Here is a 17,726-nt window from a genome sequence, read left to right as displayed (position 1 = left end):
CGAACATTTTGGAATGCCAGCATCCAGATAAATTGGGATGCCAGCATCCAGATAAATTGGGATGCCAGCATCCGGATATATTTGGATGCCAGCATCCAGATATATTGGGATGCCAGCATCCGAATATTTTGGGATGCCAGCATCCAGATATGTTGGGATGTCAGTTTCCTGTTGGGATGCCAGAATCTATAAATAATTGGAAGCCAGCATCCAAACGTTGAGGTATTCAATGGACTTCAATATGAAATTAAAAGAATTACATCAGCATCTATCAAAGGTGGAGATGCAATTTTAATTTTGTTCTTCATTATCCGCAGACACTTTTCTTAAATATGCCATATACAGAAATAAGAAGTGCTTTTTATACAAAACAATTTCACAACCAGTAGGACAACCGGAAGCGCCTGAGTAAGGATTTCGCCGCTCAGTGATACGGTTCACTAGACGACGTTGTCAACACGTAATGGCGGCCATTATTTGACGTTGGATTTGGCATTCCAAGCTGAAAAGTTGCATTAATGACATTCTTGGATGTTTACTCTTTATGCTAAACAACACAAAAGGTAAAGGTTTATTCCAGATATTTCAGTTAATTACTATCAAATAAGTCGGCTCCAAAGAAATGATTTAAACGGCAAAAATAAAATGTAAAATAATATCAAACATGAAAATTGAAATCCAATATATCATCATTTCCTTATACTGATATTGAATCAACTATTTACTGGTGAATTACATTCGGATTTCGGTCTAAGGTATCCGCACTTGTCTCCGGAAATATTATACCCACACAAGTTGTCAACATCCGTTTTCAAACTGGTCAAGGTGTTCTTCACGATCTCCATCATGGAAAATATTCACGCAATCACTTCTTTGCACAGATAATAGAACATTGTAAACCTCTAACTGCAAATACGGACCAAAATGAATAAAATTCGAAAGCACTTATGATCACGTTTCATGCCGATTGTAAGTTCTCTAAAAAGGGGGTGGGGGTAATTTCAAGGCCCCAAATTTATAGTCTACTGAGGCTACACGAATTCTGCTGAACGTATCGGGTTCAACTCAAAAGTCCATGAACTAAATCATTGGAATGTATTTAAAGACACCTACTTTCACTGTTGGCTATTTTATACCTGGTATGAAATTTCATTTGGAAAAACATTTTGGTGTCCCTGATTTCATATACACCAAAATGTTATATTCATAAAAATTAAATCTTTCATAAACAAAAAATACAAAGGGAAAGCGATCACAGTCACAGATTTCTCTTTCACATATACAAAAAAAAATTAAAAAATATAGATAGCCATTCTCTAAATTTATATCTCATATTAATTTAAAAGAAATTTACTCATCGAAATTAACCACTGAATCACCCACCCATTTGAGAGCTTACACATGCATTAACATGTATCCCCCATGACCAGGAATGGCAGGATACATCATGTATGTTACAAATTAAATATGCCTGTACAATTTCTTGATATCCATCAAGTTATATTAATCCTATAGGCTATAGTCATATGTATATATATATATACAAACTAATTAGAAATGATAATCCATTGACAAAACATTGTAGTAATTACTTTAAAAAAATATACCCCAATTTCATTAATATCATAATATTATCTAATTAATGGTGTTATGACAGTGGTGGTTCATGAATTTAAATTAAAACTAGGTTGTGAGTGCCCCCAAAATGTATTAAATTTCAGCTTGCATTGTACAATGGACATGTTAGACATGTTAGATATTCATGTACACTAGCTATTATAATACATAGATATAGGAAGATGTGGTGTGAGTGCCAATGAGACAACTCTCCCATGTATGTTTTAAATTTGCCTGTAACTTTTATGTTTTGAGCAGAATTGCTAGAGGCAATTTCTAATACATAATAAATATATAAAATTGAGAATGGAAATGGATAATATGTCAAAGAACCAGCAACCCAAACAAAGAGCAGACAACAGTCAACGGCCACCAATGTGTCTTCATTGGAGCGAGAAAATATGTTTTTTTTCTTGGTAATTTATTTGGCAAATTTGTATTCATGTGTTGATTATAACAATGCAAAGTTTAATTTTGCTTTGAATAATTTAGTATATATTCATCTTATTTAGTAATTGTATGTACATTTGCTTTATATACAGGATGGAGAAAGATGTTCACTATGAATCAAAAATTCAAAACAGATGACTTTTATATATATATCAACAAAACCACTTGCAGTACATGCACATGTATGATTGATATACATACAGCAGGAAAACAGTAATAAAATAGAGAGTCAACAACGAGTAATGTCCAAAGCAAAATTATTTTGTTAAAACAAAACAATATGACTAGAATATATTAAGGGTAAGTAATCCAAATGTGTCTGTTCAGGGTAACAACAGTGGGTTATTTACAATGCGCTATGATTTCAATCCCTCAAATATGAAACAAAAACATGATAGACATTATCATGATTATGTATTAACTATTTTGATAAGGAAATAGACTGAATATATCTTACATTTAACAGTCAGACAAGAAAATTGCCAATGGAATAAATTGGGAATGGAAGTTAAAATTTATAGTTTATATTTATTTATGAAATGCACATTTATACCACAGGCACTTGTCTCAGAATTTTTTTCCCCCTATATACCTTATATGTTATAATAAGGTATATAGGGAAAAAAAATTCTGAGACAAGTGCCTGTGATTTATACACAGACTTTAAGAGCAAATGGTATACTTTTAACATGTTTAATAGTTTAAAGATTTTATACTATTATCTATGCTGTATAATTTCAATATAGTTTCATTTGGATGTAAAACCAAATTTCAAGAATGAAGGGTACTGTAATTTAAAATTAATTTATAAAGATAAAACAACAATATAAGGGAATTAACTCTTACTTTATGTGCATTATATCCATGAGAATGAAGTGGTTTAATAAAATTGGCCATTTTCTTCAGATAAGAGAATGACTTAAGCAGACCATATTTTGGTCAAAGATGCAAATGACAATAAAATATAATATTTTATAATTATCATTCATCATTACTTTTCAATTGAATCAACAAACTTAATTTAATAACAATTTTTTTTTTTCAGTACACAACACATACTGGAGGATGAAAATTTTGATACCTGGAATCAGCAAAATTTAAATGAATTTTGTTATGAGAGATATGTTCATGTACAAAATGGTAACTGAGGTGGTTCAAGTGTTTATTAGCAGACATTTTTGTTGAACTTGTGCAGGATTTGAATAAATGAAACTTAACTCAGTCTTAAGCTGACTATGGGCTCAATGTGTAGTAAAAAATTAATAAATAGTAAATCTAGAAAAAAAATCCTATAGATCCCCAATGTTATGGTTTATGCGGTTTATTAAAAAAGTTGGCAACAAACTTTTACATACTTCATTCAAATAATTTACAGTAAACAAAATAACAAAAAAAAATGAACAGGTACCTTTGATTGGATATAAAGGTAAAGTACCTAGAACAGACAAGCAATTGTTTGAAAGACTCATTGTTGAAGGCTGTACGGTGACTTATAGTTGTTAATGTTTGTGTCATTTTGGTCTTTTGTGGATAGTTGTCTCATTGGCAATCATACCACATCTTCTTTTTTTTTTTTATATAAGCACTAATACAAACACACCAGGATTCTCTTCGAATTCCCCAAAAAAAAGCAAATGGCCACCCCCTCCCCCTATGCAAAATATATTACTATATATTTGTAGTACTAATATAGTAATTGTAAATAATCATTGATCTAAGAAACTGCAAATTTGAAATAAGTAAAATCAAGTAGATATTGAACCTTAACAGCAAACCAGAAATTGAGAACCATAAGCCCCTAAAAATCACGCATGCCTTTGATAAAATTAAAAGAGCACCCCACCCCAACCCCCTTTTTGACAAAAAAACGGAAACACTGAAAACAAAACACATAACGATAATTGCATTAACGAACGAAAGGAAAATTATGAAAGAAATCGATATGACCAAACAGATAAGTTGTTCATTTAAAAAAATCAGCGACCGGTAACCTGGTAACAACATGCACGAAATTAATCTTCATCAACTACAAGTACGATGTCAACAAGTCAATCTCATGATGATGGCCTCAAACTGTTAGTTTACCAAGTAAGGCCTGTTTTGGTATAACGTTGATATGGATTCAACATATTGCATGACTTTCTTGACATTAAGATAAACAAAATTGATACAAAGAAGAAAAGATTCCAACTTTTAATGACATTTTACGTTGACATTTTCGGCGCCGGAAATTGACAACGTTGATCTAATGTATTGACACAACATCGGATGGGGTCGATTCCGGCATATTCTGTTAAAAATTAAAAAAATCAGTAGCACTTAAAATTTGTTGATGTCTTAAAATATATTCATTTTGTTTCAATGATATTTATTTGATAATTAATTTCGAGAGATGAATAGCTATCGTGTACTTCAGAATCAAGGTGAAAGGATGACCACGCCCCCATAGTGGTGACATACAAAATAAAGATGACCGTTCTCCATTTCTACTCGATAGAAGTGCCTAATTTTTTCATAACATCTGCATTATGTACCAAAGATTATAAAATGAAAGTATAAAAAAAATCGAGGCGGAGATTTTTTAGAATCATCTAATAATTATAGCAGACCAATAGACGTATTAATAGAGAAATAGGCGAAAATGGCGTCTTCTTCAATTTCGAAAAAAATCGATAATTTTACAATTTATTGACACATATTGATATTTTTATAAGGGTTACATATATAAGGATTCAGCTATTCTTGATAGTTGAATGAATATTTACTTTAAAAACAGAATCTTTTCCAATTTCTAATTCTACCGGCCATGCAAGGGAAAACCTTCAAAAAAATTAGACCCCTACTTTAAAATGGGTACAATTTTTTGCCCTACTGTGGACACCCCTTTTCTTTACGGATTTCGATTTGAAAAACTAGCGAAATTACGATGTAAAAAATTTAAGGTAATTGAAGGATAGGCTTTTTTTTGTACCCCTTTTTAATATCGCTATTAAATTCTACAGTGCAGAAAATTGAAATCCGAAATTCGATGTTCAAATGTGAAAAAATAAGATTTTCTTATATTTTTTTGTTCAAACATGTAAATAATGAGTAAACTCATATATTTTTCTCTTATAAATGAGCCTACAATCAACAGCATTTACCGCCGGTACTTTGCTGTAAACGAATGAAATGTTTTTACAAAAGCGCGCCATTTTTCAGCTGACGTCGGCCGACGCAATATAGTCCAATTTTCGGCGTAGGACTACTGAGCGCCGCCGAATCACATTTTGGCCAAAAAGGCACATCCGGTTGTCCTGCTGAACTACAAAAGTTATTAATATAATCGAGAGAGCAAACATAATCTTTGAGAACCAATAAAATCTATAATGCAGCATCTACTATTCATAGAAATAAATGAATCAGTATGATTTTTTGTATAATGAGCATATGTTGATACTAATACAAATGCAATATAGTAGAAATACTCAAAATATGGAGCATGGCCGTAACGTTTTCTCTGGACATTGAAATATTTAGTAGAATACAACATTATTTTACCTTAAAAAATCAAAAATTGTAAAAAAAATCTCTTTTAGCATATGAGAATTACAAATTTTAGTTGAGAACTCATTTTATATAGGCAATGGTCAAAATGATGGTAGTTTAAATTATATAGGCAATGGTATTTATATAGGCAATGTAAGTTATAAAGGCTATGTTTGTTATATTGTATATTTTAATAATATATCATAAACCATATATAATCAAACAAAAAAGAAAATCAATTATGACAGCTATACGCATGCTTTTTTTGGTTCAACAATTTTATCATCATAGAATTTGGAGAACAAAAGACACAAATAATATTATATACTCGATTTATTTTAAAACAAAACTTTTTCTGTAAATTTCGTTTAAACAAAAATTTGCTAATTCATTGAATTGTAATTGCATGATAAATAAAGTTGTTAGAAATTTGAAACACCAAAATATTTTGAGAATAATTAAATAGGAAATACATGGTATGTAAGCTGTGGTTTAACACCGTATATAAGTAATGGGAGATAACTCTTTATTTCAGATTTATTAGTGAACAGCTGTATACCCAGACAGGATCTGAAGCAGTACAGTTGTTCAAGGCTGATACAGAAGTAATGGGAGATAACTCTTTATTTTAGGTTTATTAATGGACAGCTGTATACCCAGACAGGATCTGGAGCAATACAGTTGTTCAAGGGTGATACAGAAGTAATGGGAGATATCTCGTTATTTTACGTTTATTATTGAGCAGCTGTATACCAAGACAGGATCTGAAGCAGTACAGTTGTTCAAGGGAGATACAGAAGCATTCAACTGTTACCATGAAGGTTTTCAGAACCAGGTGAACAAATGGCCAACTTATCCAGCAGATCTTATCATCCAGCAGATTAAAGCAGGTTCAGTGTCTACTCTTTTCAGCTCATCTGGCCCAAACGGCCAAGTAAGCTTTTCTCATCGTTTTGCGTCCGTCGGCGAACGGCGTCCGTCGACGTCCGGCATCTTTCGTCTGTAAACTTTTACAAAAATCTTCTCCTCTGAAACTACTGGGCCAAATATAAACAAGCATTGCCAAAATCATTATTAGGATATCTAGTTTAACAATTGTGTCCGGTGACATGTCCAACCAACCAAGATGGCCGCCATGGCTAAAAATAGAACATAGGGGTAAAATGCAGTTTTTGGCTTATAACTAAAAAACCAAAGCATTTAAAACAATAGGGGTAAAATTATTTATCAGGTCAGGATTTATCTGCTCTGAAATTTTCAGATGAATCGGAAAACCCATTGTTAGGTTGCTGCCCCTTAATTGGTAATTTTAAGGAAATGTTGCTGTTTTTGGTTGTTATCATGTATATTATTATAGATAGAGATAAACTGTTTATAGCAAAAATGTTCAGCAAAGCAAGATTTACAAATAAGTCAACATGAACGAAACGGTCAATTGACCCCTCGGGAGTTATTGTCCTTTATAGTAAATTTTTAACAATTTTCATAAAATCTGTAATTTTTTACTAACATTTCCCGCTCAAACTACTGGACCAAGTTCATTATAGATAGAGATAATTGTAAGCAGCAAGGATGTTCAGTAACGTAAGATGTACAAACACATCACCATCACCAAAACACAATTTTGTCATGAATCCATCTGCTTCCTTTGTTTAATATTCACATAGACCAAGGTGAGCAACACAGGCTCTTTAGAGCCTCTAGTTATTGGTTTGTGGAAACTGGAGTGCCAAACGACAACCATTGAATAACATGTTCCTGACTTGATTTTAATACCTCTGTTCTCCACTATTATTACTATGGAGATCAGAGCACAAAATCAAGATACCCAAGTTACAAAATGATGGGTATGCTTTTATCCATACTTGAAACAGTTATCAATATATCCTTTTAAGTGTAAAATCTGTGACAGACCACATTTGGTTGTAAGAAAGATCCTTTCCTTCTTTTTCAGTGCCAGTACAGTTGTTATAGGAGATTTTGGATGTGGAGATGCTAAGATAGCCAGAAAAGTACCTAACAAAGTTTACTCCTTTGATATTGTGGCTTTGAATGAACATGCGACAGTGATAATTGAAGTGTGTAATATTGAAAAGGTACCAGATTAGTTGATGGTTAAGAAACCAAGTTAAAAATAATGCTGGGGATTTGGATACTTGACCCAGGTTAATCTTACAAGTATCTGATGGTTCTGGTTTCATGTGTCCAATCCTTATTTATTCATATTGACAAATATAAAGGAAGATATTTTTTTCTTTAATTATTTATTAAACTTATTTAAAAATAACTTTACATGCATGCATTCTATACTTTTAAAAATACCTAAGAAATTAACAAAAATATGAATACAGAAAAAGACCAATACAAACCTATATATATGTTATTTATTAATTGAAACTATTCTGATAACAATTCAATTGTACACCTTTATTTGTTAGTTAATGTAGGCTGCATTACCTGTTTAAAAAATGCTACAAATTAAGAAAATAAAGATGCTTACATGAAAACACATTCAACTATCCTGTTATACATTTTTTTTGTAATACATTGTACTCGTTTAAGGTGTTACCTAACACTACAGGGAGATAACTCTGTAAAATCAGCTAAACGTTTTAATTACGTTGTGTTGTTGAGGGTTTATTTAGTGTCTTAATGATCAAAAGAAGTGTTTGTCAAACTGCTATATAGCTAGTGTAATTTTTCTGATAAAATGGTTGGTTCAAATTTTTTTAATTTTTTATATTTTTGTCAAAGGGTCAAAGTAAATTCTTTGTCAAAATGTAATGGAAATTAAACGAGCCAAATTAATTTTAGTGAAGGTGTTGGGTACCACCTTAATTACTTATAGTTTAGTATCGAAAGCTTTATACATAAAACATGTGTATGCACAAATGATGTTTATTTGTTTTTGTGTTCCACAATTTAATGCACTTCTGTGTTGCACTTAATGTTGTCAACGATTGACTTCACTAATCTAGCATCTAGGGAAAGGTCACTTATGTATTTCATCACGATTTGACATATATATTTACAGAATCAATATTATTTTTTCCAGATTCCTTTGAAAGGCAGCTCATTAAATATTGCTGTGTTTTGTTTGTCATTAATGGGGACAAATTTGGTAGACTATTTGACGGACGCTAAAGGGTGTTGAAGAAAGGGTATATATAATTTAAATGTAGACATCAATATCCAAATACTGAATAATCTCTAAATAGTGTTACATTCTGTATTGTCATGATTGTAGATTAGCAGAACACAATGAGTCTGCTTTTATTTTGCATATTTTGATACTTAATGCAATTTAGAAATAAAAAGTAAAATCACAAAAATACTGATCTGAAAATTCAATCGGAAAGTTCCTAATCAAATCGCAAAATCAAAAGATAAAACTCATTAAACATATGGACAACAACTGTCATATTTCCGACTTGGTACAGGCATTTTCAAATGTAGAAAATGATGGATTGAACCTGGTTTTATAGCACTAAACCTCTCATTTGTACGACAGTTGCGTAAATGTGATTTTATCTTAACATCTTAATCTTGATATATTTACAAAGATAGAATATATTTTGCTTGACATTTAATTATTTTATCTTTACATATATATAGGGAAGATAACTTTTTCTCTTTGGATTAATAAGTGGAATGTAGGACAGGAAGTCACAGGACAAAAAGTCACAAACAAAAAGTCACAAACAAAAAGTCACAGGACAAAAAGTCACGGACAAAAAGTTACAATTCAGTTTTGAGATTATTTTCCTTTGGACACTAAAACACTAATTTTGAAAAAAAATAATCTTTTTTTCTTGAACAATAATATATAAAGCAACTTTCTTATTAAAATTTATTTCATAAATATCAATAATGATTAAATAATTGTTAAATATGAAAACAAGATGTCAAACTAGCCACTTCTTCATCGGTGCCAATAAATATATCATTTACTTGATTAAAACTTAATTAAATTGGATTTATCAAGGCGTATGTACAATTTCCTAAACTTAAAAATGAATATACATAATAACCAGATGCTCCGCAGGGCGCAGCTTTATAAGATCCCAGAGGTTGAACCCTGAACAGTTGGGGCAAGTATGGACACAACATTCAAGCTGGATTCAGCTCTAAATTTGGATTGTGATTAAATATTTGACACAGCAAAGGTTTCTGACACAGAATGAATGTGGTCTAATGAACTTAAATGTTTTGTTTTGTCTTTGAGAAATTCATTATGCTGTTGAATATTGATATTTTTTTTCACACCCCCCTTTCCCTTATTCCAAAACTGATCTCAATTCAAATTTCTAATGGCCCCTAAAATAACTACTCATTTAAATACATCATAAAATATTAAAATGTAAAAAAGTGCTTGTTATCACTGAATGGTAAAGATTGTTTTGATTTATCAGTTGGTAGTAAAAGTGAATATACATTGTACATTGTATAAAACAATGATTTAAGTTGATTCAACTACTATTCTGGACAAAGAAAGATATCTCAAGTTTTCAAAGAATATTGAAAATTTCTTGCTATTGCACAATATTGTGCAATTAGATATTTCTTGCCATTGCGCAATACTGTGCAATTGAAAATACTTGCCATTTCCCAATACTGTGCAATTGAAGATTTCTTGCTATTGCGCAATACTGTGCAATTGAAAATTTCTTGTTATTGCTGAATACTGTGCAATTGAAAAGGAGTAGGTCCGGTAAGGACTCGTTTTGGCCTCAAATTTCAGTTTCATCTGACGAAAGATTTGGACCACTTTTTAAACACTTAAGTGTCTATTTCACTTGATTCAATTAGTTTTTGTAAAAGATTTTAACTAATTTAGTCATTAAAAACGATCCGATTCAAGCTCAAATATGAAAAATCTCTCAAATATGCCCAAAAACGTCACTTTTCAGGTGGTTTTTGTCAAAAATGAAAGTGGCCGCATCCGTGTTCATCCACAATCTTTATATATGTTATGTAATATTATAAAATACAACTAACATTTCAATATTATGAATGAACACGAATGTGGCCACTTCCGTTTTACACGGAAACCGTCTAAAATTTAACTAAAATGATAGAATTTTGAAGATTTGCGTAATTTAGCATGACTTAGTGGTGCTACAACCCGATATATGTGCATTGTATTGTCAAAAACAGCCTATGTTTATGTAGCAGAAGCATTCAACTGTCCAAAAAAAATCTAAAAGTTTACATTTTAACAATTTTGTAAAACTGCCATATTTTGGGGCCAAAAAGGGGTCTTACCGGACCTACTCCTTTCTTGCTATTGCACAATACTATGATAATGTTGGATCCTGGTTTGGACCAACTTGAAAACTGGGCCCATAATAAAAAATCTAAGTACAGTTAACTCTCGTTGTCTCGAACTCGGTTGACTCGAAATTTCGGATGAGTCGAAGTTTTCACGTGGTCCCGAACTTTGTTCCATATAAATGTACGTAATTCGACTCCTGATGAGTCGAAATTGGATGAGTCGAAATTTCGGTTGAGTGGAACTAATTTTACGATCCCAAGGTTAACAAAAGCATTCAAAATTCATTATTTATCTCGAACTAATACACATTTGTCAAAACATAACCTCTGGCATTTAAATGAATTGAAGAGTTAATCTGACAATACACATGTAATTAAATTTCCGGTCACTGACCACTGTATTGATATATGACATGCTATTTCCAAGAGTGTTTACCTAAGATTATCTTTTATAGAATTTTTATAAATAATTAGTGATACATTGTTAATGTTTATGAAAAAGTATTTAAAATGTTACAAAACAATTAATTGTGATTTACACTAATGAACTTGGGTGTGTATAACGTAACTTTAAAAGATTATGACTTCCGTTGATGATCACCTAAAAACTACTCAATCAGCGTCTTTCATCTTGTTGTATTTTCTTTTGAAAAGAAAGAGTGAGATAAAACAAGATGAAGAGGAATATAAATTTTCTAAAGTCTCTTGTATCCGAGAATAAACAATTTTGTCAACTATAAACGACCTGAGTAATGTAACTATCGATTGGAAAATACTCTCTCGGATAAAAGCCATAGGAAAAAATTGTAGCTGAAACAACTGAATAAGTAAAAATAATGTTATTATAATAATGAAAGACCATGACATACAAATACATCGATCTGATACCAGAATATCGATTCCCTTCCCATATTCATCCGGATTTATTTTAGCTTTCCCAAGCTAAGCAAGAGTTGTGTCCCTTGTTCTGTCAAACCTCCGGTTTTCGTTTGAGTTGAACTACGTGTGTCTCGAACTTTTTCTCTGGTCCGAATGACTTCGAGACAACAAGAGTCGACTGTACATGTTTAGATTCAGCATATCAAAGAACCGCAATGATTCAATTTTTGTTAAAATCAAACTAAGTTTAATATGGACCCTTTGGACCTTAATGTAGACCAATTTGAAAATGGAACCAAAAATTAAGAATCTACATACACAGTTAGATTTTGCATATATCCCAATTATTCAATTTTTGATGAAATCAAACAAAGTTTAATTTTGGACCCCGATTTGGACCAACTTAAAAACTGGGCCAATAATAAAAAATCTAAGTACATTTTTAGATTCAGCATATCAAAAAATCCCAAGGATTCAATTTTTTTTTTAAATCAAACTAAGTTTTATTTTGGACCCTTCCGACCTTAAAGTCATAAGAAACCTCAAATTAAAAAAAAAATGTTTTTTATAACTAAATGGATAGTTTTCATTATACAACTTATGTATATTTACTTTTTTCTGAGGAAAATTCTTTAATTTGTCCACATTTAGAAGAAGTTTACTTATTTTTGATTGCTATTCTAAAGTTATGGTGCGAATACCAAGAAAAATGCTTATTTGGGCCCCTTTTTGGCCCCTAATCCCTAATCTGTTTGGACCTTAACTCCCAAAATCAATCCCAACCTTTCTTTTGTGGTCATAAACCTTGTGTTTAAATTTCATTGATTTCTATTTACTTATACTTAAGTTATTGTGCAAAAACCAAGAATAATGCTTATTTGGGCCCTTTTGTGACCCCTTATTCCTAAACTGTTGGAACCAAAACTTCCAAAATCAATCCCAACCTTTCTTTTGTGGTCATAAACCTTATGTCAAAATTTCATAGATTTCTATTTTAATACTTGAACTAAAGTTATAGTGCAAAAACCAAGAAAATGCTTATTTGACCCTAATTCCTAAAATATTGGGACCAAAACTCCCAAATCCAATCCCAACCTTCCTTTTAAGGTCATAAACCTTGTGTTAGAATTTTATAGATTTCTATTTAATTTTACTAAAGTTAGAGTGCGAAAACTAAAAGTATTCGGACGCCACAGATGACGACGACGCAAACGTGATAGCAATATACAACGAAAAAAAAATCAATTTTTGCAGTCGTATAAAAAGAAATTATTTCAAGATTTTTCTCTTATATGTTAGAAAAAATGTCAACTAATTATTTGTGACTTTTTGTCCTGTGTTCACCTATAAGTGCTATCTTTTAAATTCTAACATTTTTAGTGGAAGAAGTGTTTAAGTCTTTTTAAGCTTTCTACAAATATGACTTTCATAATGCTTAAAATCCATGCAGTACTAGTGTTAGTGTATGTTATTTTTTTAATTAATTTACGATGTTGCAAATATACATGTGGAGCTTATTTCTTTCTTATTTGTCTATACATTTACAAATGATAAGGAGATGGAGACATGAACAAAAATATATACAGATAAGATATATAAATATAATGATTCATTTGCAAGCAGTGAACAATCATTTGTCGAAAACAAAACAAAACAAGAAACAGATTCTTCTTATTATTTTATTTTATTCAAATAGAGAGGCAATAAGGGAACTATAAACATTACAATTTGATGAAAATTTTAAGAAAAAACACAATTTCTACATCATTTGGTTACATTTACGACAAAATTTATGTCGATAAAAAAACATGATGTTTTGACCATTCAGTACTTAATAGATGCATAGTTCTTGGGGAAAAGTTTCATCAAATAATATGAATATAAATGACTTTTTTTGTGCTCATTTTTTACAGTGGGTTGTGATGATCTTCCAGTTAGGTTACCCTCATTTGGAGTGTTGTTCTCAACCTGTTCAAGGTCCATCTTTGTGCATAATTCAAAATTGGAAATTTCAACAAGCATCTAATATTCTTAATCTTCAAAATAAACCCTGGTCTGCAAGCTTCATGTATATTTTTTCTACCGATGTAATATATAACTAGAATCATGCAAACAGACTTAAGGAAAAGGCATGTAAGTTCATCATACAAATATGACACTTTTTCTAGACAATCCAGATCTTGCAAAATACGTCGCTAAAAATTGTAACCTTTAAAATTGTTGTTGTGCAGTAAAAACCCATATGGGAACTTTCAAAAGTTGACAGGTATGTAACAAGTCTTACTATTTTTATGCTCCATTTATGGGCAATATGTTTTCTAATCTGTCTGTCCGTCCTGCTTCTGGTTATAAAGTTTATGGTCGAGGTAGTTTTTGATGAAGTTGAAATCCAATCAACTTGAAACTTAGTACACATGTGTTCCTCTTGATATGATCTTCTTAAAATTACTGCCAAATTAAAGATTTTACCTAATTTTCATAGTCAACTGAACATAGAAAATGATTGTACGGATGGGAAATCCATGTACTTATGACCTTTTCTTGTTTGAAGAAAAAAAATACATTTTAACGATAATGGAACAAAGCAGCCTGGGTAAGTGGGGCTGCTTTTATGGTAATTCAAGTTACCTTTTATTCACCTTCTTCCACTTCAGAGCTATCAGCTCTTTGATTTTTTTAACTATGAAGTTTTGGTCACATCAAACTGAAACTTTGGACAGTTGTACATAATGTTTATTTTAGCTCACCTGGCTCAAAGGGCCAAGTGAGCTTTTCTCATCACTTGGCATCCGTCGTCGTGTGTCGTTCTTCGTAGTATACTTATACAAAAATCATCTTTTCTGAAACTACTGGGCCAAATTTAACCAAACATGGCCAAAATCATTATTAGGGTATCTAGTTTGAAAATTGTGTCTGGTGACATAGGGGAAAATGCAGTTTTTGGCTTATAACTTAAAAACTAAAGCATTTCGATGATTTGACATGGTTTAAATTGTTGATCAGGTGAAGGTCTATCTGCCCTGAAATTTTCAGATGAATTGGACAACCCTATGTTAGGTTCAGACTTGGGGTAATTGTAATTGTAATCGTTAATCAGCTGTAATTGGTTACAATTTTTCAAGTAATCACTGTAATCATTAATCAGCCAAAAATCTGATTACATGTAATTTGATTTAATCAATTACTTTTCAAAATACTCTATAATCATGATAACTTTTTGATTACATTCTGATTACAATGAAAAAAATCTAAAATTGTGTTTTTGGTCATTAAATGAACCTCTTTGTTATTCATATTTGATATAAAAAAAATTAACATGCTAAAATGGTTTGGTTACTTTAAGCATGTCTACTTCAGTAAAAAAATAAACTGTTACAGTATTGAAAAGTCATCATTAGCCTAAGCAGAGACATATAATACAATTATATACCTTTTATCTTAGTAAAAGATATTGTACATACATGTATATTCATCGTTTTATAATGATCTTCATATTAATATTTGATAATAACTGTTATATATTCAAGTACATAAATGTAATACTTTTCTTTAACCCTGAATTATAATCTGTTGTTAATTTTTGTGATTTTTGTCATCTTTGAAATGACAGGTAGGAGACTAATTAAGGTTTGTTTTCATTGCAATTACAAATTGAGTATAGCAATTCAATTCAATTTAATTCAATATTTTATTTACGTCTCACCTTATGTATAAAATTACACAACACATTTATAAAAGATACATTTTGTATACATAAGCCAATCTGTACAGATTTATGAGAGACGATAATCACTTAAAAGAATATGTTTATGTACATAATAAATATTAAACCTGAATGGTAAAATTATACAACAAAAGTATTTCATTATTATTTACAATATAAAACTTCTCGGTGTCGTTTAAGAATAAAATTACAGGTTTTGGCACATAATCTTATAATATCTTGATTCGAAAATAAAAATACCATTTTCTGACAATCTGTAAAACTATTAAAATGTTCATCAATTTTGAGAGACTCAGTAAAAAGAACTTGTCTAAGATCATTATAAACAGGACAATGTAAAATAACATGATATTCATCTTCGACAGTAATAAAACAATTAAAACAGCATCTCTCTTCCAGCGGCAAATTTTCATACCTCCCAGTTTCCAGTCTAATAGGAGCCACCCACATCTAAATTTTGCAAAGGCGCTTCTTTCACAAAAAGGCATAACCAGTTTGCAGTAGTTTTCAACAACATACTCCTTTTTAAAAATATTATAGGTTCTTAATTTATTACGCCCATTTCCCCGTCTGGAAGAGGATGAACTTACAATACACTTCCACTCTTCAATATAATTATCAATCATTCTTGACATCACTGTATCAATAAACATATTTTTATTAAAATTAGTGTTTATATCACAAAAGTCAACCAATTCAAGTTCCGTGAATTGTTTTTTAACAATGAAATTCCAATTTTTCACAATTTTATGTTTCAGACCGACCTCATCTGCCCATATGAATATTTTCCTATTAATACGATCTGGCTCCATATTTACTAATCTGTGCCAGTGTCTGAAATTACTTTCCATTGAGTATGGTAAATTGGAATCCACCCCATGTCTCCCGTAATAGCTGGATTAGGTGTATATTTACCAACACCAAGGAAGAACCTACACGCTCTCATTTGAATCGCATTAATAAATGAGAAATTCTTGCAGCTCCAAATCGCGGCACCATATTCAACAATAAGACTTACAAGTGCATCAAATAGTTTTTTTATAGACGTCATATGACATGCCACCAATAGCTTTACACTTAGCTATAACCAGACCTAGAGCTCTGTTTGCTGACCTAGCAACTGCTTTTGCAGTAATACTATAGTCTAAAGACTCATTTAAAACAAGGCCTAGATAAGCATATTCGCTGCTAGTAGCAATATTCATATCCCCACACTTAAAGACGTGACTTGATCGTTCAAATGAGGTCGGTCTGAAATGGACAACATTACTCTTACATTAATTAATAGTCATTTTGTTGTCAGTACACCATGATATAACTCATCTAAGAGGTTTTGTAACTCATTCTCAGTATTTGCTAACAGTACGATATCATCAGCATACAATAAAATACATACTTTTTCTCCCCCAATGTCAACACCAAAATCAAATGATTTTAAGTATACAGCTAATTCATTTATGAAAATGTTAAATAATAGAGGAGAAAGTGGACAACCTTGTTTTAAACCACAGTTCACAGTAAACCAATCTGTATTGAAGGTATTGACTCTGATCGAGCACCTGACCCCATTATAAAGGGACTTAATAGCCATACACATTTTTACATCAACCCCCAGAGATGTGAGTTTTTCCCATAACAATGTCCTATTTATCGTATCATACGCCTTCTTAAAATCGATAAATGCACAAAAGGTGGATTTTCGTAACTTTTTACGAACATCGACTAAACTAGTAAGTGAAGATATTTGATCTATGGTACTCCTTCCCTTCCGGAACCCATTTTGATCATCAACTAAGGACTTATTATCTTCAACCCATTGAGACAGCCTCAAGTTTAATATGTTACAATATAATTTATATGAAGCTGGGGCTAAAGCAATACCCCTATAATTTAAGGGGTCTCTTTTATCTGACATGTTATTTTTGGGTATCGGATTAATAATTATATTATTCCACATCTCTGGGACTTTACCAGTTTTAAAACACCAATTAAACAATCTATGTAAAAATATAATACAATTCTGGTTACATAAAACATCAGCTGGAATATTATCTACACCAGAGGCTTTGCATCTTTTGCTTTTACATACGACATTGAAAACCTCTTCAAATGAAATTTCTTCTGTTAAAAGAAAGTCGCTTTCTGTCAAAACGGCTGGGCTATGATCGACTGGAATGTTCCTATCCGTTGTAACCTGGTTACCTGTTTGATTAAGTAGATCGGCATAGTCCGATTTCCACTTTAACAAATCAAT

The 17,726-nt window shown here is 31.3% G+C and overlaps 1 long non-coding RNA gene across 2 annotated transcripts; it reads left to right on the top strand.

The window, feature by feature from the left end:
* The first annotated feature begins 393 nt into the window (after positions 1–393).
* LOC134696644 (uncharacterized) lies at positions 394–3,319 on the top strand. Of its 2 annotated transcripts, none has more exons than XR_010102980.1 (3): positions 394–563; positions 2,160–2,367; positions 3,113–3,319. It is a non-coding gene; the product is annotated as an uncharacterized LOC134696644 (long non-coding RNA). The 2 variants fall into 2 exon arrangements; XR_010102979.1 differs by lacking the exon at positions 394–563 and adding an exon at positions 630–969.
* Positions 3,320–17,726: the final 14,407 nt, after the last annotated feature.

This window comes from Mytilus trossulus, chromosome 14 (genome assembly GCF_036588685.1).
Source record: "Mytilus trossulus isolate FHL-02 chromosome 14, PNRI_Mtr1.1.1.hap1, whole genome shotgun sequence".
Lineage (NCBI taxonomy): Eukaryota > Metazoa > Mollusca > Bivalvia > Mytilida > Mytilidae > Mytilus > Mytilus trossulus.
Note: the sequence above shows the minus strand (reverse complement) of the source record. Positions and strands in the feature narration are given on the sequence as shown.